General features: G+C 40.4%; 1 protein-coding gene across 5 annotated transcripts in view; it reads left to right on the plus strand.

Moving 5' to 3' along the window:
- epha3 (eph receptor A3) overlaps positions 1-26,615 on the plus strand; it is a 109,938-nt gene that overhangs the window by 40,494 nt on the left and 42,829 nt on the right. The window lies entirely within an intron of this gene.

Genomic DNA, 26,615 nt, shown 5'->3' on the forward strand with positions numbered 1-26,615 from the left:
CGCAGGTGGCGGCTGGACAGGCTCCTCGGGCCCTCCAGCTGATGCGGCGTGAGGCTGAACGGGCCCCTCGGACCCTCCAGCGGAGACAGGAGGCTGAACGGGCCCCTCGGACCCTCCAGCGGAGACAGGAGGCTGGACGGGCCCCTCGGACCCTCCAGCTGACGAGGCGTGAGGCTGGACGGGCCCCTCGGACCCTCCAGCGGAGACGGGAGGCTGAACGGGCCCCTCGGACCCTCCAGCGGAGACGGGAGGCTGAACGGGCCCCTCGGACCCTCCAGCGGAGGCTAAAACAAAGCCAACAGGCATGAAGTCCTCTGGCGGACATGAGGACAACTGGCGCTGCACTGAGCACTGACTCTGCCCAGGCAATGCGAACATGGTGCAGTTCTTAGGGGGCTGCTTAAACTTCAGGGGTCCAGAATCAGCTGGGGACTGAGACCTAGCCTCTGGGGAAGCCCTGGAGTGGCCAACTGTGCCAACGGCGGCTAAACCATGAAAAGTACCCTGAGTAGAAATCAAGTTACCTCTCTGCATGGAGTGAATGAGCAAAACTGGCGACACAGGAGACTGAGCAGAGAGAGGCTGCTGGGCAGCTAACTGAGCTACTGGAGACACGGGTGAGAGTGGGAGCTGAGCTACTGGAGACACGGGTGAGAGTGGGAGCTGAGCTACTGATGGTGGTGAAGTAGATAACTGCACGGGAGACTGAACTGAGGGCGTCTGCACTGGCACAGGGGACTGAACTGATGTCTGTTGTAACGGAGGTGGTGAGAGCGGAGTAGGCAGGGGAGTTGATGACTTCACAGGAGAATGAACCAGAGGTGAGTGCACAGGAGACTGAGCTAGAGGTGGTAGTGATAGTTGAGGGGAAAGTGGAGCTGGTGATTGAGTGGATGACTGTGCTAAGGGATGCTGCACTGGGGACACTGGAGACTGCACTGGGGACACTGGAGACTGCACTGGGGACACTGGAGACTGCACTGGGGAAAGCAGGGCTGCAGGAGGCTGCACTGGGGACACTGGAGACTGCACTGGGGATTGCAGTGATGGTTGTAGTGGAGGTGTGACGGGTGGAGGAGTGGCTGAAGTGGCTGCGGGTCGGGCGGCTAGTGGCTCAGCTATAGAGCATATTAACGGCAGGGCTATGGGTTGAATGTCTGACTGAGTAGCAGCCTGAATGGCTGGGTGTAGTGATGGTGGTGGTGGAGGCGGCGACTGGGCTTTAGGCCGGGCGGCTAACTGAGCTGAGGGCTGGGGAACACACAGTTCATTTTTAACCGAACCCTCAGGACCCTTCATTTCAGTTTGTAGCTCACAACCATCTGAGTCTAAAACAGTCTTTGGATCCTTGGAGTTATTGAGCACAGAGACACCAATCTTCCTAGTTTCATGGATAGGCTCGAAAGGAACAGGAGTGACACAGTTTGAATGGCTCAATGGGCCAGAATAATTGTCCTTAAAATAAGCAGTTCTTTCATTTCCGGTGCCGCTTACACAGCAAGCCGGCCCGGAATTAACAGTTTTTATTTCTGCAGGAGCCAAACGAGTAGCTCCACCACTCACCCTATCCGACTGTACAGGAAGAAATCCAGGCCCTCGCTGGGGCTGTGAATGCTGGCAGGGTGTCTGCCGCTTCCCTGTTGAAGAGGGAGAAGGGCTGGCTGAAGGTGATGTGGGAAAACTCGGCTGCAGTTGCTCCTGCTGCGGTGTGGAAATGTTGGGTGCACTGGGGGGAACAATGATAATCCCCAGCATTTTATAAAATGCCTGTGCTGGCGTGAGCTGGTTGCTCGCAGGCTCATAGTATTCCTCGCGGTGCCGCCTCGGGTGCTTTCCTCGGGTCCGGGTCGCAGGCGTCAACAGTGGAGAGGAAACAGAAAAGTGAGTAGACGGGTTAGTGGCAAACGAAGACGACCGGCTACACGGAGGACCCCCAAGAACCAACCGGGTCCCATCAAAAGCCAAGCAGCGCCTCCTCATTGAGTCCGCTGGATCCTTTTTGTGGTCGCGTCGTTCTGTCATGAATCGCTGTGCGGCAGGCAGGAGTTGGACCCAAAGTGCAGGACTCACAGACTCAGGGAGGTGAACTCAAAACTCAGCTTTATTTGCTGGCAGGGAAAAAACATACAAACTAATCTAAACTGGGAACTTGGAAAACTCACAGAGAGACACACAGGGAGATCCACACAGCATGAGGGACGACGCGACACTGACTCAGAGAAACACAGGGTTTAAATACACTGGGAAGTAACGAGGGGAATGAGACACAGAAGGAGGGCACAGCTGGGAGAAATCAGGACTGACGAGACAAGCAAAGCAGGACGCATTCACATGAGACACGGACCATCAAAGTAAAACAGGAAGTATCACACAGAGACGCGAACTTGACACAGTGGAGACAGCAACTAAGAAATACAGAGACATAAACCATAAGGCAGAGGTCTAAGAACCAAAATACACAGGGAAATACTCAGCTGGGAACACAAGAGACTAGACTAGAGAGAGTAACAAAAAACCAACCATGAGAACATAATGCACAATGCAGAGTGACAGAAAACAAGAAACTCAAACATGCAAAGACACACAATTACACAGAACAGAGGGGACACAGAGAGACATGAAGGGCAAGGGATCAAAACTAGAAGCCATAGAATAAATCACACACAAGTACAATAATACAAAAATCACAAAGAACTAAAAACGCTGGGTCAGGAGACCCAGGACCGTGACAAGTTTAGCTCCAGAAGACACACTAAAACAGGATTTACATGTCTGTGACTTTCACTGACGAGAGTTAGCTGACGTTCCAGCAACGAAAGTTTGAGAACGCTGGTCTTAAGAGCCTGCCAGCTGATTGCACACAGGTGCAACAAACGAGGAGGTGTGGCAAACCCCTGCCCAGTGATGGATTCACTGGCATGCTGGAAAATCCCGCACTCACCCAGACCATGACAAAATAGGCCGAAATGAGTGGTACTTCAAGGTAGATCTGATATTTACCTGAAAAGGTTTATTTTATCTCTTTATTTTTGGTTTTTGTTTAGTTTTTTTGACAGGCCATTTTGCTGAAAAAAATGAAAAATCAGCGAATGGCACAGACAAATAAGTGTACTCTACTTACTCATTCCTCCTTGCATTGCCTTCTTCTTTATGTGAAGAAACACAAAATAAAGTAAGCAGAGGATAATATATATCTGTTTTGGTGCCCCTGCAGAAGTTTCTGATGTCCCAGACAGTGCTGTCTTCCTGAAATGATCCATAGACTCAGACGCCACGCATCCTTGATTCTTCCTCCTCCAACAGTTGATAGAGATAAAGTAAAAGGTCTCTGCACTCATTTAATGCATACTCTAGCCATCCCCATCCTTTCGCACGAAGAAGAGTGGTGACATTTTACCTTCATCAGTGGCGGTTAACTTAAAAATGGTGTCAAATGGAACGACATGCCCGGCGGTGTAAATGTGCATGCATCTGTGTGTGTGGGAAAGTGTTCATCTGTGAGAGAGGAATGGGTCATTTGTGTGTGAGAAATATGCTGCTGCTGTGTATGCATGTGAGTGCATGCACAGTTTTTGGTGCTGATTAAAGGCAGTCAGGCCTCAGTGATCAGGCCTTCTGCTTGCACTTCGAATGCCAAACACAACCGAGGATTCCCAGTGCAGCCAAGCATAGAGTCTGCAATGCTAGACCACACTGGACAACCTTAAAGGACTGCAGCTGTGTGCATGTTTTTCATCTTTTTATTCTCCTTTATGCTCTTCACAGACAACATAAAGTTATATAGATGGGGAAAAAAAGTTTTCAAAAAGCCACTTTTTCTCCATCTTCCAATTTTCGGCATCTAAACAAAGCACTACTGAGTGTGCGAGTCTTAGTCTTTATGTATTCCTTCCTAAGCTTTAACTCTGATTTGTCAAGCAAACTTTTAAGCCATTCATGCTGTACGAGCAAAAGTTAGACTATGGGAGTTTCGACGCCACAATTCATCACCCTGACATTTAAAGGAAACGTCTGTTCCAAGAACTTGGTCAATATTAATGTTTTTGTGTTGCAAGTTCTTGCAGACTTATTGAGCCATCACAATAATATCATGATAAGATGCATGATGCAACACCTATTTCAAAATCATTCGTGCAGCCCTTTCTTTTTTTTTTCAGCATAGCCCCATAATGCTGTCTTTTATTAATCCCAGATTTGTGTGCCAGGAAGTGTTTGCACTGCCAAAAATGTTAAACGCCACTTCCCTCAAAACAGAGGTGTCTCTGTGTGCCTTTCTCTCAGCCTCTCCTCTTCTAGAGGCTTGAGTGAAGTGCCACTTATACCAGGACAAAGAATCCAACCTTTAAAGGTTGAGGGATATTGCAGAGATGACCTTTCTTACAATTACACACACTCACTACACACACACACACACACACACGCACAAATATGCATGGAAGGTTGGGGGTGCAGTGTGAAGATGAGCAAAGTAAAATGGCAGACAGCAATGTCCAACAAGATTACTGTACTCATCATCCACAGATTTCCAACCTCCACCAATTCATTTCCTTCCGCCTCTGTCTGTTCAAATGGATGGCACCAGACATTTGTCAAGGTGAAGGTAGAGCGCCCCATGCCTCGCAATACAACCAACCAATTTTTCCATTCTTCCGCTCTGCTAGTCTTTTGCTATTAAGTGTTCAATTTCAGCACCTGGAGGTGATGCCAAAGAGCAAAGCCTCCAGGAATGTTAGAGAAATCTCACTGATTAATGCAACACCCCTGCACTCACTCCTGCCTGTTTCTAGTGGCTTTGTACTGCTGTTGATGCAAATGCCTACAGTGATGTGCACTGTGCTGATACTTGTGTTGCACAAAAATCTGTTTTGTTTTGTCCTGTCCATCTGATACATTAATTTCATAAACACGTAAACAGGACAGCTGATTCCCTAAATTGAGTTAGAAATTAATTATGCAGTGTGACGCTGCAATATTTTTCTTGTGTATGTGTGTGTGGATTTAGTATTATCAGATGTCAATACAATATGGCAGAAAAGCTCTCCAGTGAGCATGTGATAAATATGAATTAATAGAATAATAGCAGCATTCAGACAATAGAACAATAATGATAATAAGAAGAAGAAGATATTAAAGAAATTTCCACTTTTCAGACTATTTATTTTCATTCTTGGTGAATTGCAATTTCCTGGTCAAAGAGCCTCACTCGTTGCTATGCATGTGTGTGTGTCAGTGGGGGTGGGCTGAGGATGACAGCTCAGTGCCAGAGGTAATTTAGGTGTATTGTATTGATGAGACCTCAAATCTAATGAGCTTTAGCCAATTAATCCATCGATTTACATGTAAATGGCTCCTGAAAGGTTACTGGCTGTGGCTGCCATCTGCATGTACTTACCATGCTAATGTTGTGCTGAGTGACACTCAACACGAATGCAGAAATTTAGGAGCTGAGAGACTAAAAGTGTCTCAGGGAGAGAGAGAGACATGACTGCTTGATCTTTGATAGATTGCGCCACATCCCATTATCTGCAAAATAGGGTGTTAATTGCAATGCCATACATCAACTGTGGGTGCACACACCTTTTAATTACGAAACAAACATCTTTGATCTGTCAATCTCCCACTAGACCCCTGCACATGAGGAGTTTTTTTAATGTAGGTTCAATATTTTTTTTACTTCATTGATATTCATAATTTGGTAAAAAAAAAAAAAAAAAAAGGTAGTTATTTGAGTTTTTGTGTTTCATTACTGTCTCAAAAGCTAGAAATAGTCATAAAATTTATAATGATAAGAAATAATCTTACCTTTCTGTACTCTGTAATATCTGTGATCATGAAAGTGTCATTTGGGTGTGACATGATAAACAATTATTCTGCATTCCTCTCTTGCAAACCTATTCTAGTTTTACAGTAATTGATATTCCAAGTATCAGTTTTAAGTTTCCTTTAAGTGTGAAGAATAGCTCATCCTAGCTGTGCTCTTCCCGAGTCTTGCTATCAACTAGCATACTGGCTGAGGTTCAGCTTTAATTACGAATGTGCTCAGCTTAACTGAGATACTCAGTAAATTGTCCCCAGGTGGGGAAAGAATAGGCTCTATCGTCATTTCTCATAACTGCAGTTGAGCTAATTATGATGGTGAGTGTGTGCAAGCGGCTTGTGCTGGCAAAGCCTTTTCTGTCATCTGTGTATGTTTAGGGCCACTTGAGAGTGGAAGCTTCTACGTGCATTTGTATGTGTATGCTTTGGTGTACACTGTGTGTGTGTATGTCTGTGTATATGTTTATGTATATCTGTTTGGAGTTGTGTGTGCGAGTGGATATGATGCTTTGAAGCACTTTTTCTGTGTGTGTGTGTGTGTGGGTGGGTGTGTTTGTACATTCAAGCATGGCGAGACTACAATTGGCACATGCTAAAACACGAAACTTCCAAAGCCAACAGTTCTGTTAAGTGAGATGTGCTGTGTTATAATGATGCCATCTATCATTCCTTTCATCTCTCCATTCCTTTATCCCCTCACTCCTCCATCACTGTCTCTGTGGCCTCATTAATTTAGCCCGGACTATTTATGGGCCTATAAAAACAATAAGGAAAGAGAGTAAGGGTTTTACTGGCAAAAAAAGATACTTCCAAAGCATGGGAAAGATGAGGAAGCCTGTCAAATTAGATGGAGCATACCACATAATTTTCAGTTAATTGCACTTGACCCTTAACATCTGGTTAACATTGGACAATGGTTACAAATACCCAGTATTCATTTGAAAAATTAAAAGTACTTAAGTCAATATTTCATACAAAAACTAAAATAAATAAATGGGAATTTACTCTGGCTATGCAGACAGATTTTTAGAAAACCAAACACAGGCTACAATGCAATAATTTGAGGTTAGAATTCATTAATATTGAAGGTAGCATTGTAGGACAATTAGAGCACATTCTTAAACTTTCACAAACTGTTGAACTGTAAACTTCATATCAATTTTAATATGAGCAGCCATGCCTCAGGTGGTAGAGCAGGTTTTCCTGACATTAGTGGTTTGATCCATGACACTCCACTCAAATGTCTTTGGTCAAAACCCTCTACCCCAAATAGCTCATGATGGCAGGAAAGCTCAATCATCTTTAGCATGTCCGTGAAACAAAGTAATTGAGAAGCTATTTTTTACTGTTTGTAAAAAGCACATATTTAAATTGTGTTATTGTGGTAATTTTTGTATGTTTACCCTTACATATACAAGTTTGTACTGGGTGCACTTACTTCACCTCTGTCACAAGTATGGTGTAAGTTTAACATGCTATAATTTGTCTTTAGAAGCTGATGCCTCACTTTGTATATTTGCAGCACCCATAACCATATCTACCCAATAGGCCTCTATTGTTTCTTCATGCCTCAAGTTGAATAAACTTCAGCAGTGAGATGTAGAACATCTACAGCAGCCTTATCTCTGTTATCCAGCTGAAAAAATAAAGCATTGTTCCAAGAGAACTGTCAACAACAACAGATAGACAAAAGTCTGGTACTGTGCTTCTTGATGATGCCAATCTGGAATTGTGTGATCAAAATAAAAGACATTAGTGTGCGAGTAAGACAGTGTTTAAAATACATGTGGGTTTTTGATTACATGAACATGACTGTTGCTTATTTTTATTTGTAATCTGTCAGTGGAAAGCTGATTGACAGCTGAATTAAATTTGTATTATAACTCACTGTTAAAAACACAGTATGATCAGAATTAGATTTGTGGGGACAAAAATAAGGTCATAGTTAGCCTGGCTGACAACTGTGCAGTTATTCCTTACCCATACCCTGTAGTCCTGGGAATGTTCTCCCTACCATTTGAGGTCCAGTGACTTTAAACTGCAAGACTTTCTGTCAGCCAGTGAACCTGGGTAACCTGTAGTGACTAACAATGAAGTGTAAAATGCACTAAAGATTAGTCTGTGAGGGGTTGTAACATGCTTGCTGGGTCTTTTAACCCTTTAGAGCCGATCGGAGCGGGAACGCTCTGTTATGCGTAACTATTTTTAAATCCCAGTAGCACTGCAACCACGTAAGCTAGCGCAAAAAAATTTTTTGCATATGAAACCGGAGGAGTTGTACTTACATCTGATGCCATCAGCTTGTCCTAGGTCACGGTTTCCTTCCACATAAAGCTTTGCAAAAACTGCATAAAAAGCGCTTGCAGGAACAAAAACATAATATTCCAGAAACACGCTTTACCGATCTGATCAGCTGTTCAAAACACTTCCTACGTTGGAATAGACGTCAGCGCGAACTTTTGCATTTCCACCATTACATGCCCGAAACCGGAAGTGACGTCATTTTCGCGGAAATGTAGTCTTTTTTGCGATCAGGGCCTCAGGGCCTATACTGCTCTTTTTAAAAGTTATCTTTGACTTTATGACTTTCTGTGTCGTTTCTGGGATGCTTAGGACTCATATTGCACTGCTGGAAATAGTTTATTTTGATGCATATGCTGCTTTTTTGCAAATTTGCAGTATAATATTTATTTTCGTTTTTCCTGCAGTGTATAAAAATTGGTGTATTTCAAAAATAAAACTATGAAGACACTCAAAATAATTTTCCTGTGGTGGGAAACTATTTTGTGCAACTTTTTTGTATTTACAGTTTTGAGGGATAAGACTCTTAAATTTCTCTAACTACAAATATATGTCAAAAAATCAAAAACGATTTTCAATTTTTTTGTAGTTTATTGCACTTTTTTGCAATTTATGTAATTACTATGCACTTAATGAATACATATTATTAAAATCTGGGCTATAATGGTTGTATTGATGTATAGCAACTTGAAATGCTCCCAAAAATGGCTCCACAGCATGTAAAAATATAATATAAGCTCTGGCGGACTTGGTTCTATGGTAGGTCTTAAAGGGTTAAAGCTTAAAAAAATGGGCTTACATGAGAATACATAGAACTCAAGGTAACCCTAACAGGAGGCCGCTCACATGTACTGTTGTCAGATACACTGGAAGGATGATTTTATGTTTGCTTAAGCAGTAGAGTACTCTGAAGGTTTGAAAGAAGATCTGAGAATATCATCATAACTCGGAAAATCTCTTGTCGGTGCAACTAATCAGTTATCTAAAAAGAAATAAAGAGTGTGATGAGTTCAGGAGATAACGTGTAAAGATCCTGAAGTTGTTTTCACGTTTCTATGCATTCTGCATCTGCCTGAGATGACAATCGTTCACCAAGTTTCTTTTTAATGATGGACTACCGTGAGTAGCTGTTATTGGGAAGAGTGGGGTTATCACCCTGCTGTAGAGTGAAATACCATGTGCTCGCCCAGCAGGATAACATTCCTGCTGGCCCCATGATTTCCTCAGGTCATTCATGCAGTTCTCATCCCCACTGTAATGGCATTGTACTGGGGCTCAGCTGCCCCACTAGGCCCCCCACGTTTCCCCCTTTGGCCTCCCTGACAGCACTGCCCTTCAGCTGCCTGTCAGCCACACCAAGTCCACGATGGTTGATGGGAGCTCAATGGGAGAATGGGGTCAAGGATGGGGTTAATATAGCTTTTAGTTAGCTTGAATTATTTTTTATTCATTTTTTTTTCACCACAAGTATGACTTTCATAAGTTTCTGGCAAAATTTGAATTGCTTATCACAAGTGCATATTTTAGATTTCCTCATATGAGGCGTGAAGTATAATTCATAAACTAAAAATTGAGGGGAAAAGTTAGTGGCAAAGAAGAAAATCAATTGCCTTAAACGACACTTCGCTCTCGATTTGTCTCTTGATTTCATCTCTGTCTCAGCTTAACATGAAATATATGTATTAAAGTGGCAGGCACATAACAAAGGAAATCCAAACCGCCTGCTATTTTCTGAGTTAAATGCTATTTGATCCCTTTACATACAAAAGATAATTTCATGACGTTGCCTGAGCAAAGCAGAAGAATTCACAGCATCTGCTGCATTGACAAAGTGGATGTGTGGAGTGAAAGCAGAGCAAGAAGAACAACATCTGCCACTACTTATAAATTCAACGAGTATGCGTCACACATCTTTTCTCAAAGATTCTCCCTTTTTTCCGGCATTGTGTGTGTGCAAAGATGGCTGTTCATCATTATTCAAGGACAGAGCTGATTAAAGGTGATTAAGCCCTTCCCATCCATCACTCTCGCCTTTCAGCCTGTCACTAGCCCCAGTATTAAGGGGGGACACCAGCGTATGTATGCATGATTGTCTCTGTGTGTGTGAAACGGGGGAAACAGACAATGTCCATCCAGCTATGTGTTTTCCTAAATATTCGCCATTACCCTAATTGCAGACCATTTCTCAAGTAGAAAGAAACAATATACATGGTTCCTTAATAATGTTGCTTAATGCTAAAATAATACACAAAAGGATTCAAATTGTGGTTTCAGCTTAAATGGCCCATGGAAGCACATTCTTTACAAGACTCTTTAGCAACCCTATGATGAATGTCCTCTTTCTCCCTTGATGAATGATGCCAGTGAGAACCTTTCTGGCTCCTGCCATTCCTCATAATAACAACTTTAAGTAATGCTAACTAATATCTTTAAGAAGGGAAATTTTCAGGAGGAAGGATTAATTAATTGATTTACTGTTGTGGTTTCTGGTTCCTATGGAAAATACAAGAGAATTAGTAATGCCGTCAATTAAATGTTCCACAAACAGTATAGACTGTGGGAAAAGAGGAGCTTAACTAAGTTGATGCTGTCCTTGGCAGATTGTCATTGTATTCATTAATTTCACATAAGGCACTTGGGATAAGACCTTAAAACTGGATTTCTTTGTGTCTGCAACATGTAACTGTTCCCATGGCAGGTAAAGCTTCTGAAACGGTTTTTAGACTATCATGACGTACTATAAGTCTTGAGCTTTTTGAGATAGAGTGAGGGACGTTTTACACAGTGTGAAGTTCATTGTTGATTGTGTATATGCATTCATGTACAATATGTTTGTGTCACTAGATTGTATTTGTAGGGATGCAAAAATGACATAAGTGGTGTCTGGAAATGTTGTATTTCTTGTCTCAGTTGCCAGTTCCATCAGCGTGACTAACTGGCGACACAATATACATGATTGAGTTTATCAGTTAGTGTGCAAGGTTTGTATGAGTGCCTGTAAGAATGTAGGATCCAGAGCAGAGCATATTTTGTAATTGTCATTTAACATTTGTGTCCCACTGCAATGTGCTGGAGCTTCACAATCTCCCACTAACATTAGCTCTGCAGGGCGCCACACTAGAAATACACTTTTGCTGAACCTGCACTTCTCCAAGTATCTCAGCCTCACTATCACCAAACATCATCTTCTCTGCATCCCAAGGGCACAGAAAGTCACCAAAACAAAAGTTTGGGAAGGCATGATTGTGTCAGTTCTGAATAAATGAAGGTGAAAAGCATTTCAGATTTTTGATTTATTAGCATTGTTTAGGATAACTCTTTAGTCATGGATACTTTTATAACCATATAAAGCACACATTAATTACATTTAATATAATAATGCTCTATGATACAGCTTACAGTTTTTTCAGTAATCTATGGCTCCGCCTTGGTAATTAAGTCCACATTCCCCATGAACCTACCAGGTATTGCAGCTATATGACAATGATATCAGTTAAAATATGCTAGTGTAGCTCTTCTTTCATATTTATAAACTGCATATATTGTTCCTCATCCTAAACAGTCTTTGCATGTTTAATAATTAAGGTTTTGCCATTATTTCAATTTATCTTAATTTGTTTCCAGTGCATTGTTTCACAGGGCTTTTATTCATTCCCACAGCAACTGTGGTGGTGTGCGGTTTATCTGTGTGCGTGTTCAAGGAGTTTGTTTTAAATGGACCCATGTGAATTCTATCTATGAGTCAGTGCTGACTCATTATCCCAAACCCACTTTCCACACAACATCTTGTTTACACACTCAGCAGGATTTTGTGCCTGTCTTTGTATGTTTGGGCATGTGCCTTTAATTTGATTAAAGCGGGTGTGCGCTCATCTGAATACACATGCGCTCATAGGTATTAAATGTCACACACAGTAACACATAGGATGGTGTGTAATCACATGTGAAAATAATTACAAATGTATAAAAATAAGCATTACTCGCTGACATTAACTCACCTTACATGTCTGTACGCTGCGCCAGCCGAGGGTGATGGGAGACTGAGAGTAGGGGCAGAGAGAAGAGCTGGGAAGAAGAGGGTAAGACGAGAGTCCTGATGTGTATTTTGATCGTGCCAGGATGTCTGGCCCTGTCTGTGGTTCACCTGCGCTGGTCTGTCACTCACACAAGCCCACACACGCACGCGTAACCTCATAACACTGATAGGAATAGGCAAAGCATAACATACACACATCTCAATCAAAAGTTTCTGTTTCATAGGAAGGTTTTAGAGAGGTTTCTCCTCATTCTGTCTCTCTGTCTTTCTCTCTGTGTGACCCAGTAACCATTGCCCATGAGTTTTTCTCTCTGCCTCCCTCCCGCCGTCTCTCTCTCTCTCCTCTTTCTTAGCAGCAACACATGGTGGGACACCCGTGGTGAGGTGTGTCATTTGAGGAGTGATTTAGTGCTGTTCTACCCCAACCACTGCTGAGCCACCTGCCCCAGGAATCCTGCTCTATACACACACAGAGACACACATTTACACACAGATGCAAGCATATGATGGACACATACTAACAAAGTGGTTAAGCACTACCAAAACCTCTAAATGCTCTGGTCTCTACAGCCTGATTAGACCCCATTGTGCTATTTTCACAAATTCTTACACACCAGCTCTGAGTGGATCATGAACTGAGGCATTCTTCTGTATATTCCCCATTTATTACTAGCTAATTAATCTTTTACAAGGGGACCTGTAAGTGGCCACTGTCCAGTTTCAAAGATGTTGAAACACTGTTCACTAATTATATGGCAACAATTTATTCAAGCTCCTCTAAAAGTAATCCAAAATATGTAACAGCATTTGTACATTATTTCCTTGAGGAGATGTGTTTTTCCATTACAGCAGTATAATACAGTTACTGGCTGTAATGGACAGCATTAAAAAAGCTTGATTTTGCACATTGTATATAATGGAATAAAGCATAAAACAACACTAATCTGAATGGTCAACACTGTAAGTAGAATGGGCTTCAATGTTGGTATAAAGCTGAGAATTTCATTATTATTATGTTTATATGAAACCTTGATTAAATTGCCTGTTATATTCCCTGCTACATATGGGGGAATCTTATTGGCCCCCTCACGCCTGCACTGTACAAATACATTCTGACCTTCCTGTCTTTGTCAGAAATTTGTTCTGTTGTTCACTTTCAAGGTGAGAACTAATGAGGTACGTGCAACATATCTGATTTAATGTGATTTTTGAGATAACATTGCAATGCACTAGGGTAATTAAGTCTTTAAAATCAGGTGCATCCTAGCTTTAGATGAAGGACCTTTTTTTTTTTTTACCATTTCTAAACTCTTTAAAACAACAGTTTTCTACTCAATTTAAATTTCAACACACATGGATGTTTATTTTCCTTCCAAAGTCCAAGACATGGCAAAACACACTCTTAGGAAGCATGATCTAAGAAGGCTCTCACTGAAGCCCAAGTGAAAAAACATTTTTAGCTTTACACAGTGGAAACTCAAAGTGGATACAATTGCTTGAATTATATCCCTGTTTTTACAGTAGTTTATGTTGTTTCCCTTAGTAACAAATGAAAACCAGATGTTGGGGTGTCAGATTACAGAACGCCAGTGTTGTGGCTATTTGTTTTCAGAATGAAAGACTGCATAATTGACACATTATTAAAACAAGAAAGAGTGAATCGACACTAAGTGCTGATCAGATTTTAAACTTATATGTGTTAACTCGGCAATAAAGCATATCAAAACTGAGAAAGCAACCCCCAGGATTTACCAGTTTCCAATAAATATTTCTCTCTTCTATTTAAATTGTTTCCCAACAACCCCTCGTCAGTACTGGTTACATAGATCCCATTGAGAGTAACACTGTGGGCTATATGAAAACCAGAGTGTCATATTGTCTGAAGTGAAAGGAGCCCGGGGGCTCTTTAGCATATGGCAGCAGCTACATTCTGAGGCTTGTGCCTGAGGTGCCTGTCAGCATAGTCATATGCGATGTGTGTTTATGTGCGTGTTAGTATGCATCTGTCTGCATGTTTCCTTCAGCTGTTCTCAGGTGTTCTGGCAATAAAGTGTTCTTTACTCTAATTCCCCACACACGCACCTCAGCAGGCAGAGTAACATGTCCCCGACTGAGGCTCAGTGTCAGCAATCACATGGATGCCTATTAATCTGAATTACAGTACTGAGGGGACTTTAAACTGGAGTGAGAACGCATGAGCCATGTTTATAAGACATCAAATAAATATAGATATAGATGTAATGTTGGGGAAGCCTTTAAAATAAAATTTGTATCATCATTAATTTTAAACAAGGAGAAAATATTTGAATTACATTTAAACAGAATGCCTTTTTGTAATCACTTCCAGTACACAGTGTGATAGTGTAATATGCATCATTATTGTAGTATTTCAATATTGTAGTCTTGTGGGCAGGCAATCATCACATCAATTACTACTAGTTGTTAAAGTATTGCCGACTGAGTTCATTCGGTGAAGTGGGTCACTGTCATTGCACTTTCATTGTGTGTGTGTGTGTGTGTGTGTGTGTCCAGCAGCAGTGCAGCTGACCTATTTTCTTTTAAAGAAGAGAGCATGTCCTCTGCAGCACTGGTCAATAAAACTGCCCTGTTGGAGCTTAACTCTAAAAACAGGGGGGGACAAGCAAGGATTTTTTTTCCCCCTATACACACACACACACGCACACACACACACACACACACACACACACACACACACACAAACACACACACAAACACACACACACATACACACACACACACACACCCAAGCAGACATGCAAATATGAGCACATTTCCTCATTTTATTGAAAACTGCACTACAACTTGAGTATGTTTTTCAGTTTTCCCATTATCCATTCTTTGTTATACTCTTTATCTGTCTGCATCTTAAAAAAATATTTTTCTTTCCTGTTAAGAACCCCCAATACGCATAAAACATACAAAAAAAATATCGTTCATTAAAAACAGTTTCCGTTTCTCGTATTCGCTCTTACAGTAAATGATTTCAAATGATAAATATGTTTGGCTTTGAAGTATTTCTTCAGAGAATAACAGCGACACAGAATGCTTGACATGCACTTAAAGAGAGGATGTTGTGAGTTTCATCATCTCGAATAATGGATTGCTTATGCTCAGTACTGTTATTATGAAGTTTTTTTCAATAGCGATAATAAAAAAAAACTTTCTGGAAAAATAAACTAGAAAATAAAGCAAGAGATGGGAATCTGTCAACTACAGATCAGTTTCTCATAAACAAGCTTGCAAATAGTAATGCAGTTGCCATTTGTTACTACTGCCATAAATGGGTTTAGGGTACTATAGCCTGGCCAGCTAAATCAACAAGATGACGACATGTGTACATGACTGGTTATCGCTAGTGTTAACAGAAGCACAATAGCCCTGTAAAGCATGAGGGGAGACAAATGGGTTTAAATGCTGATTGGGTTGACTGCTGTGTTGCCAGGGACTGTAAAAGTGGAATGTCTATGTATGTGTGTGCACTTGCATTTGGGCAAGTGCGAGGGCAATAAGAGGCCAATGTCTTCTTCAAACACAGTGACTGCATACAAACAGATAAACACCCCACATGTGTTGAATTTAAAAACAAGGACTGTTTTTTTTTTTCTTGTGTAGTGGATAAAGGCAGAAAAGTTAATATGATGATAAAGAGTATGATATCTAGAAATGAGTTACTCACTTTTTATTGACAAGCAACATTTCCGCAGACATCAGGACAATGAAAAAAAAGGGCTTATGTAAAGTGTAGAAATTTCTTCATGGGATCATTAATATAAGACCTAGAATCCATCTGTTAAATGTACACACTTAGTAAGTACACACTTTTTATTATTTGCAGCGAGCAAACTCAGTGATGTAGCATGCAGTTAAATAAATGGTGCACTGACTATAACCTGTATCATAAACGTTTAAACAAGAATTGAATCCAGGTTTTGGGGGGACGCTCAGCACTTTAGCAAAAGTCAACCACTCAGAAATATTTTGAAAAGGTTTTCTAGAAACAAGCATTAACTATAAAGTAAAATGCCTATATTGTTTGGTAAATGCTCATAAAATGAGTACAAAGAGGTAAAAAAAAAAGGGGGGGGAGTAATTTGCTAATAACATTGTTACCCTAAGTTGTTCAACTGATATCCGTCCACTCATTTTCAGTAATTAGGGAAGGTGAAATCATTTGTGTCTTTGGAATGAGGTTAACCATAATTCATTGTTTATTGATATATAACAAGCATTTCCTTCCTTTAATGCTAGAGATGGAAAATTTAGTCCCCAGAGTCTATGTCTCTCACACTTTTATGCCTCGTAGTATGTGTGGCAGGTACAAATTAAAATCCTGAGCCAGTTGCAGAATAGAGACATCGGAAAAATTTTTCTTGGCAGAAAAACCAAAGTATATAGCAACGAAAAAAAAAAGGTGGTATATACTTTCTCCACTATCACTCCATCTGTCATGGTCCTGGGCCATGTGGGCCCAGTATTCTTAGTTTTCATGTATTTTTGTATTTTGTTCTTTATTTAGGCCATGCTTCCTGGGTTGATCTGTTACGTTGTTCCTTATGTGTTTTCCCTTCGTGACTCTTACCCCCTGTGTGCCCCTCTGTGTATTTATGAGCCCTCGTCTCTCTTTGTGCTTTATTCTATGTTTTCCCCAGCCCGTTATGTCTGCGTTCTCCCCGTGCTCTCTCTCCTCCTGTTTGAACCTCTGTGTACTTCCTGCTTTACTTTGCCCATCTCCCATCAGTGTTACGTTCACTCCTGCCGTGTCTTGTTATGATTATCAGTGTCACCTGTGTTCCCCGTGTGCATCCACTTCCCCTGATCTTCCCTCATGTGTATTTAGTCTCTGTGTTTCGTACAGTCTGTGTCGCGTCGTCTGTGTTCTCACCCCCATGTTTTCACGATCAGTCTTTTGTGATCATCTTCGTCTCAGAGTTCTCTTAGTTTGTCACAGTATTAGTTTTCCCAGTTTAGTTATAGTTTAGCCACGCTATCCCTGCTGTGTTTGTATTCCTGGTCTTCAGTCATATTAAAGGCTCGCTTTCTGTTAAACTCACTCCCGTCTACTCACTTGTGTACGCTCCTGGGTCCATTACACACACCACCGCACGACCTGCCTCTGCAGACCGTGACAGTATCAAGTGCAAGGTTAAACTTCTGCCTCCTTACAGTCACATCACCCCTTTATTATTGAAATTAACATAACCTCACTGTGTGGGTGGGTGGGTGTGTAGGGGTGTGGGTGTGTGGGGGTACGTGTGTGTATGTTTTTTGAAGTTTGTTCCGGCTGGTGTGCCGGTTGCCCTGGATTTTCTTACTGACCTGGCTAATCTCTGGAGTGTGGAGTGTGTAGGAAACAGTTATTGCATCCTTGATGGATACAGCAGGGAGTTGATCCATGCCTCTGCATGTGTGGGGTTAGTAGAGTCCTTGCCCTGTTTTGTCCCAGTTTATTGTCCTTCACAGCAGCTTTGCACACATACATACGCACACATGCTATTTTAATAAAAGTGCCCTTGTCAAATCAAATGCAATGTGGAGTAATGTGACTTAGAGTAGCTTTCATTGTATTTGCTAATAATAAAATGGAAAAAATAAATTAGCAAGACATTTTAAATTCCTGATGATGGGGAGATTTTTTTGACCTATGTAATTTGCGCAGATACAAACAACAAAAATGTGAAATTTACTATAAATATGAGATTCAAAACATGTCGTGTTTTCATCTCAGTGCTTTTCTGATTTTAAAAATGCTACGCTGATTTCACCGTGTAGCATCTCAGTAAACAATATATTCTAATTGGCATCTGTTCTGTTGATTTTGATCATTTTCTCTCAAACTGAAGCTTTTGTGAATATGAAAGGGAGGGGGGGGGGGGGGGGGGGGGAGTTTGAGTTTCCTCTTTTTATTAAATCAAGAAGATTAGACTGATATATGAAGGCCGATACTTGCTCCAATTAAAATCTAATATAGTGCAGTTAGCACACTGCTTGTTTTATGATTACATTACACTAATTAACATGATTTTAATTTGCTGGAATTAATGAAGTTTAATTTCAAAGGCTACATCTGGTGAATCTGCTTTTAGAAAACACAAAGAATGATCCGTTACTTCACAAACCCTGTATCATATAATTTGCTTTTATATATATTTAAAACAAACACATATAGTATTTGGTTTGTTACTATGATGATGTGCCTTTGAGTATCTAACTTCAAAAATATATGCTTTTTTTGCTTGTGTATCAAAGTATCAGTAGTATAAACTGTCCTCCTCCTCTTCATCCTTTCTTCAACTCATCCTATCCTCCTCCTCCTCTTCCTCCTTTCATCCTCCTCTATTTCCTTTGGTCCTCCACTTACCCTCTCATCAGGCTGCATTATTATGCAAATCATTGTTGGACCGCATCACTTAATTACAGAGGTGGGACCAAGTCATTGTTTTGCAAGTCTCAAGTAAGTCTCAAGTCTTTATCCTCAAGTCTCAAGTCAAGTCTCAAGTAATGTCAGGCAAGTCAGAGTCGAGTCTCAAGTCACTGGTGTAAAAGTCCGAGTCAAGTCACAAGTCTGAAACTTTGAATTTCAAGTCCTTTCGAGTCTTTAAAAAAAAAAACAACGAAAAAAGCATGTTGCAGTTATGCTAAATGTAAATATTAGACCATGTAATTTTAAATCTGTGTTTTTCTCAACACATGACAAAAGTGAACGTAGAAAATATACACAAATTGTGAAATTGCACCTCTTTAAAATGCAGCTCAATTAAACTTAGCTCCAAGAATAATTTTCACCGACAGTTCTGAGATAAGCTGCATGTTATTCTTGGATGCGGTTGTAGGACCGGCTTTAAAATCGCATGACAAAAATATCATACACATTAAAAAAAACTGTATCACCAACGTAGCCTGGACAACATTTGCTAGTTAGATGAAGTCAGCTATCTCATCTTAGCATATTTATATGCATATTTATAATCATACGGTTCTTGGAGTGAGTGCACACACTCATGAAGTTTAGTAACTTCAGGTCACTGCAACAAGCCCAGGTACAGTTTACCGACGGATGGGTACAGGACCTTGAAATGCACCGTGTAGAACGAAAGACCATCGTACGTATCATAAGTTTACCAGTCTCACAAATCGTCGTCATAAATACACATTCCTTAACCGTTTATTAATAGGACCTTTGAGCTCAACGGTAATTAATTAGTAGTGGAAATAATTTCTGGTAGCATCACAGAAATGTAGCAGTGACAACAATATTGTATGCTGTAATCGTACTGGGCAATTAGTGATACAAAAAACCTGTTTTATCCTGTGAATAAAAGTATATGTTTTTGTCAATGTACCATAATAACAGAAGCGAAACGCAATATTGTGTCAGGACAATTCACTATTTATGCACAATAAATAAAGGAGCATAGCGCGACAATTTCTGTTCAGCGCCAGACTTGCTTGTAACCTATATCACCAATTATTATGTTATGAAAATGACGTATTAACTACTAAAAAACACTGACCTTCGTGTAAATGCTTGGAGCAGACTAACCTGTGAGCTGGAGGGTTCTGGGACGTTATATTTGGTCTTAGAATGGCTGCAATCCAGTCGCGTCTTTGTTACTTCGGAAACATGGCTCGAACAATTTCTCTTCAACGACGTAATCCGATAACAACCGATCTCTTTACCCGTCGGCTTCCCGTGGCTGTCATGCGACCGGCTATTGCAGTTAATGATACAACAGCTTCTTGCCATTTTTGTGTTTCTTTTTATCGCTGTGTAACTGATTTTAATTGAAAGCCTGCGTGCGCTAGTACCGCTTGCCACGAGTTCCCAGAATCCTTTGCGGTTCTACCCGTGAATGACGTCACATTTTCAATCTCTATATAATATGCATGTTAAATTTTATATTTGGGGTAAAATATCAAGTCTTTTCAAGTAAACCGGTTCAAGTCCAATTCAAGTCCCAAGTCATTGGTGTAAAAGTCCAAGTCAAGTCACAAGTCTTAGAACATTTTTTCAAGTCAAGTCTAAAGTCATAAAATTAATGACTCGAGTCTGACTCGAGTCCAAGTCATGTGACTCGAGTCCACACCTCTGCTTAATTAAGCTTTACTATGCCAGTTTGCGTGTGAAATCTAACACACATGTACAAAGCACACTCTCAGGCACAATAACACATACTCATCCTAACTTTTAAACAAACATTAAAGGAACTGGGAGGTTTAATGATTGGTATTCGGAGTCTGAAATCATGCTCACAAACACACAAGCGGTCCCTCTGTGCAGCAAAAGCACCTCTTTGAGTGAGTGCAGATAAAAAGACTTGAATAGCAGGGTTTTCCCAAGTCATTAGCCTGCAGTTAGTATCTATACTCCAATCTGGCCCTCCGCTGCTCACCTTGCAATGCCAACTGCTTCATTCCTATTGCTCCTAAAAGTGCTACTTATGAGATTGTGGTGGCAAAACTAAATAGCATGGTCTGAAACTGATGTAGCATGTATAGGTGCTCTTGACAGAGCTAGCTCATTAATTAATATTAGTGAGGAATTTGAACTTAGTCTTAATTAAATACAGCAATACCAAAGTTTTTCGATACAGATTGGTTTATTTACTGGTATTAAAAAGTAGCAAACAAAAAAAAATATATTTATAGTTTAAATCTAGCAAAAAAAAGAAAGAAAAAATAAGAAACTGTAATAAACTTGTTGTCACTTCTACATCCCCTCTTCTTCTTGCAAGCTATGTGCAAACAAGTGACCCAAACAAAAACAGTAAAAGGATCAAAAAATATGACCCTGAAAGTTTAGAGTCTAATAAAACCCTTCTTGTTATTCAATTGGCTTCAGTAGCTTTCATCCCATTTACAAAAAAACAAAAAACAAACCTGAATTGGAGGCACTGTTAAAATGAATTCTTGCTCCTGACCTTCTGGAGGCTTGAAAATGCAGAGAATAACTTCTGCATTGGTCGACAATACTGACTACTGACATCTGAATATATTCTCACATGTCCCTGTAGTGATTAGCAGGGTAAATGACATGATAATTGAACATAAAGAGATAAAAATGTGTAGTGATTTGCCTTGAGACACAGCCTATCAATTCTGATGATTGTTTTCATTTATATTTCTGACAAAATTAATTTGGTTTATTGGGTTACAGACATATTAACTTCAGCAAATTGTTTGCAATTCAGCGCACTGGATATCCATGTTACTCTGTATATCAGAATACTGAGTTATATATTCATAAATTAGTTTTTCTTACCTCAATAAGACTTTCTAGGGTATATTTTGCAGGTTTTTTTAAGGTAATAAAAATGGCAATATTAGTGTATTATAGCCGCTTATATCTAACATTTCATGCCAAACTGAAGTGCATTGAAAAAACTTAAGATGGGAGATCATAAAATAACAGCAAAACTGCACTTTGAATATTAAAAAAAAAACGTGTATTTTTATGCGTTAGTCAACAGTTTGCTTAACATGTTTCTACATCAACCCCATTATTAGGAAGACAAAAAAATCCCACCAAAATATGCCACCCTTTCATAAAAGACTTTGACCTTTCTGAGATTTCTGTAACTTGTTACTGGTTCTGCCTGAAGCAGGATTTCATGGCAGGGGGCAAGATGTTTACTGTTGCCATGTCTCCAGTAACATTACAAGTGGCTCCGGATAAGACCGCCAGCCAAATGCCTAAGCTGTCAAAGTAAATAACTTTTCCATTTCAAAGAGAGCTATTCCAATTACGGAAAGAAAGTTGGAGCAAAAGAATGAGAGGGAAAAGCCGCAGAAAAGAACTCAAGGAGGGAGTGCAAGATGAAGGGAAGCGGACATGGAGGGAAATGGAAGAGGAGGAGAGAAAGAGTGAAAGTCATTGCAATCTTATTGGAGTGAAAAAGAGAGGTGGTTTGGAAACAGGAAATCAATTGTTGGGCCTGCGTTTTGGTTTGGCTCTGTTTGCAGCTTGACTTAACCTTGAAGTGTGTGAATGGGAGAAAGCACTATGCTGGGATCAAGACTGAAGCATGATGCAATGATAGGGAGTCAAGGGCAGAGCACTTTCCCACTTTCCCACTGTAAATTGATTGTTGTAAATTGTATCAATTTGCAAGTTATCTTCAGGGGTTAAGACACTGATCATGTGACAAGTAACATTCTGAATGTCATCACATTTTGATAAAATTATCACAAGGTAGTTTAATAAAATGAGCTTAATATCTTTTAATAGTGTAGTGATTTGGATTTTCCCAGTTCTTTACCTTGTAGCTGAGTTTTGGCGACCTTTCACACACAGACTGCAGGTGCCACTTGAAAGCTGTATATCACAGATTTTCTACTTAAAAAAAAGGGAAACAGCATCAGCGTAACAGGATTTTTCTTCCCCTTGAGTTCCTTTAATGGAAGATGATAAAGACATTGAACGGAAGTCTTGTACGAAATGAGACCTTCCATCCTAAACAGCAGTCAAAGCATGTAGAATTGTTGAAGTACTGGACTGGACACCAAATTATAATAATGATCACTACTGGTAATGGTCACTACTAGTAAAAAAAAATCAAGGAACTAGATCCACAATCCAAAGACATGTAGTTAGTGGGAATAGGTTAAATGGAAATTCTTAATTGCCCATAGGTGTGACTGTGGAAGTGAATGTGAGTGTGAATGGTTGTCTGTGTCTATGTGTTAGCCCTATGACAGACTGGTGACTTGTCTGGGGTGTAGCGGAAGTGGATGGATGGATGGATGGATGATGGCTAGACCATCTAGTACAGCAGTCCCCAACCTTTTTTCACGGACCAGTTTATGTCCGGCAATGTTTTCACGGACCGGCCTTGTGGATAAATACAACAAAATGAAACCAATGATCTAGCACTTATGCTAATTATTGGAAAGGAAGCCCCTTCTTGTTTGCAGTGGTCATGGATATGTTGATAAATGAGGTCAGGCAGGAGACTCCATGGACTGTGATGTTCGCAGACAACACTATGACCTGTAGTGAGTGTGAAGCGCAGGTGAAAGAGAACCTGAACAGGTGGAGGTATGCTCTGGAATGAAAGTCAGTAGAAGTAATGCAGAAAGCATGTGTTTGAATGAGATGAAGAGTGGTGAACAGTGAAGATCCAAGAAGTAGAGGTATTAAATGTACAGAAGATGAGATTAGATACCCAATGTCAACCAAATTCAAAGCAATGGACAATACACAAGAAAGGTGAAGAAGAGAGTGGAATAGCTGGAGGTGAGTGTCAGAGGAAGTTTGTGTCAGAAGAACAGCTGCAAGAGTGAAAGGGAAGGTTTACAAGATAATAGTTAGATCTGCTGTGATGTACGGTTTGGAAATGATGGCTTTAACAAAAAGACAGGAGGCTAAATTGTAGGGTAGCTGAGTTAAAGATGTTAAGGTTTTCATTGGAAGAGACCGGGATGGAAAAAATTAGAAATGAACATGTCAGAGGCACAGCTCAGGTTAAGCATTTTGAGACAGAGTTAGACAGGAAAGGCTGAGATGATATATTCGACAAAGGATGCTGAAGATCTAGGCAGGACAAAAAGAGGAAGACCACAGAGAAGATTCATGGATTTAGTGAAGGAGGACATGCAGAGGGTTTGTATTACACAGGAGGATGCTAGGGATAGGGTGAGATGGAGGCAGATGATCCGCTGTGGCGACCCCTAAAGGGACCAGCTGAAACAAGAAGAGGAGTATTGATTGAGCAGAATGCATTCCCAGTTATTTTTCAACCACCATGTCATGTGGCTTCTGCAGCTGTGTATGTGTACACGTGTGTACTTCTGTGCGTGTATAACTGCTGTTTCAAAGTGTGTAAAAGGATTGTTCCATCTGCTGATATGTAGAAAGTAAAAAGACATCATGTTATACCTTTATGTGTGCGTGAGTATTTAAGACCATCAGTTGAACGGCTGTTTATATGGTTAAAGAAATGAGTACTTGTAGGAATAGTGACAGAGCCTTTGCACGCTATTGACTGCGAATAAATAAAAGATAATTAATGGTGGAAAACCTTCATATTTTTCTCTGAATGTCAGTGTAACACTTCCTGATTGGATGAGGAGTTAATCCCCTCGGTACAAATATGATTTTACCATCAGTCTCTTTTAGAGCGGCTTTTTATTCTGGCAGACCTATATTATCCGTTTCCAGCAGTTGTAAAAATATGGTTGTGGTCATGAAAAAAATCTGTACACTGACATATGAAAAATCTCATACTGTAAGTAGAGATTTTGTTCTCTAAGATCCTCTCGGTATCCAATAAGTTTCATAGATGTGTTGAAAAGTCTTCAGTGTTGACTCGCCAGAGTCATTTAGTATGCCCTGCAATGGACTGGCCACCTTTACACGCTATGCCCCGCCTCTGGCCCTGTGATGAATAGGATAATGACACTGTAGCAGTTAAGAAAATGGATAAATGGATGGAAGATGTGAAGTTCATTTAGTAGGTGCAGAGGTTAATAAAGCTACTCAGTAATTTAATTTTAGTTCCACAAATTTATGAAATTTATAAATGAGCTCAAGTACTTAAGATGTGTATTAATCTATAGCTGGAAATAGTCCAAGCTAATTTGCAATGCCTTATTGTGCGAGCAAGCTTTGCTAAAAAACAAAAACAAAAACATGTATATATATACATGCCTTTTTTTTTTTCTATTTCTAACATGTATGCAGGGGAAAAAACAACTTGATTTACATTCTCTGGCAATATCCATGCAAAACTCTAAGCTATGATATAAATGACTTGGAAAAAAATCTGCCACATGTGAAAAATAGCTTCTCCTATAAATATGCATGTGTCTGCATAAGTGATTTGTTTCTACCCTTGAGTGAAGTTGGTATAATATGGTACCTAAAAGAAAACAGATCTACTTGGACTTGAGCCCAGTGACTTAGCTGGCCAGTATATATGGTAAATGCATCTTTGTTTGGTGTTATCCAGTGGTGAATTGTTAGTGGCATACATACTCTATCAAAGTCTGCTCATGGCTAGACTAATCAGTCTCTCCCGCTAGTATGAGACTAATGCATTTTAACTCTTGCCTATTATCTATAATTCTCTTTTATATTCCACAATTCTGTTAACCCAGCAATTTCCTCTGCTTCTGTTATACGATTGGCTGTCAGGTGTAATTTCCTGGCGTGTCCTCCAATCAGGGTGGTCTGTTTTCTGTGTGTCAGCAAGTGTTGGGGTTGCTCTTCCATCAGTAGGATCATACTGGGGGTGTTTGAATCAGCTTCACATTATATTACTCTCTCACACAAGCATGCATGTACCCTCTCTTACAGACTACCACATTGTGGAGGAGAGGTAGTATTTAGTGAAGCACAGGGACCTTGGTGTGGCAGTGTCAGTGATGGATATGGCAGTAGGATCAGCAGTCTTGGCTTTTGCAGAAGTGTGTTGTCCACCACTGGGATCTGTCAGATCTGTTCTGCTGAGCCCACACATTCTGCTGGCTGGCTGCTATTGCTGCTAGCTATTTCTTTAATCGCTTGTGTGTGTGTGTGTGTGTGTGTGTGTGTGTGTGTGTGTGTGTGTGTGTGTGTGTGTGTGTGTGTGTGTGTGTGTGTGTGTGTGTGTGTGTGAGTGAGAGAGAGCGAGAGAGAGAGAGAGAGAGACAGAGCGCAAGCTTGTCTGAGTATGTGCACAACACTGGGTTTACAAGGAGCATATATTTTCATAAAAAGTGAAAAATGCACAAAATAAACATTTAAACCTGATTACTTCCTTGCCTCGATCTTTCTGCACATGGACTCAGTCTTGGAATACATTATGCTCTTTTTTTCCTTCCAAACAAAGAAGACTTGCAAACTGATATTGTCCTCTGAGACCTTGTTTTTTTACTTTTAATTTATAAGCTGTAAGAGATGAAGAATTAAAAGCAGTACTACGCTAAACAGATGATAAATATCTGTCTTCAAAGAGCTGGTGAAACACATGCCTAAGAGATCCATCCATAAAAGCATGCCATAAAGACACACCTATGAGCTGCCATAAGTAAAAATCGTACTATATTAACATCATATTAGCACATCCCATCTAGACAGCTTATGCACACTTAGCTGAATTGATTTTATAATCACTTTGACTTTGACTTGGATATGTTTAAGAAAATGGATAGCTGGATAGGACATTCATACAGTATTCCAATTCTAAGATATAAAATTTCTGCCATTTTTGTGGCAGGAACTGGAGGAATGGTTATAGGAGCTTGAATTTCCAGTTACTGTGGTTCGGCAGTGGAGATACCGCTCATGCTTGGAAATACAGTACTGTTGATGGTGAACTCTAAATGCAGTTGACCATCATGGAAAGAGACAGTTTGTATGCCTAAATGCTTTTTATCTCACTATAACTCTGGATAAGTTGACAGAGGTTTCAACCGTTGAGAAAAGGGGAGCACTGAATAAAGTAGAGTGGAACTAAATATG

Source organism: Diplotaxodon limnothrissa, linkage group LG16 (assembly GCF_057381915.1).
Source record: "Diplotaxodon limnothrissa isolate DT_005_m linkage group LG16, D_limnothrissa_male_GT1.1, whole genome shotgun sequence".
NCBI lineage: Eukaryota > Metazoa > Chordata > Actinopteri > Cichliformes > Cichlidae > Diplotaxodon > Diplotaxodon limnothrissa.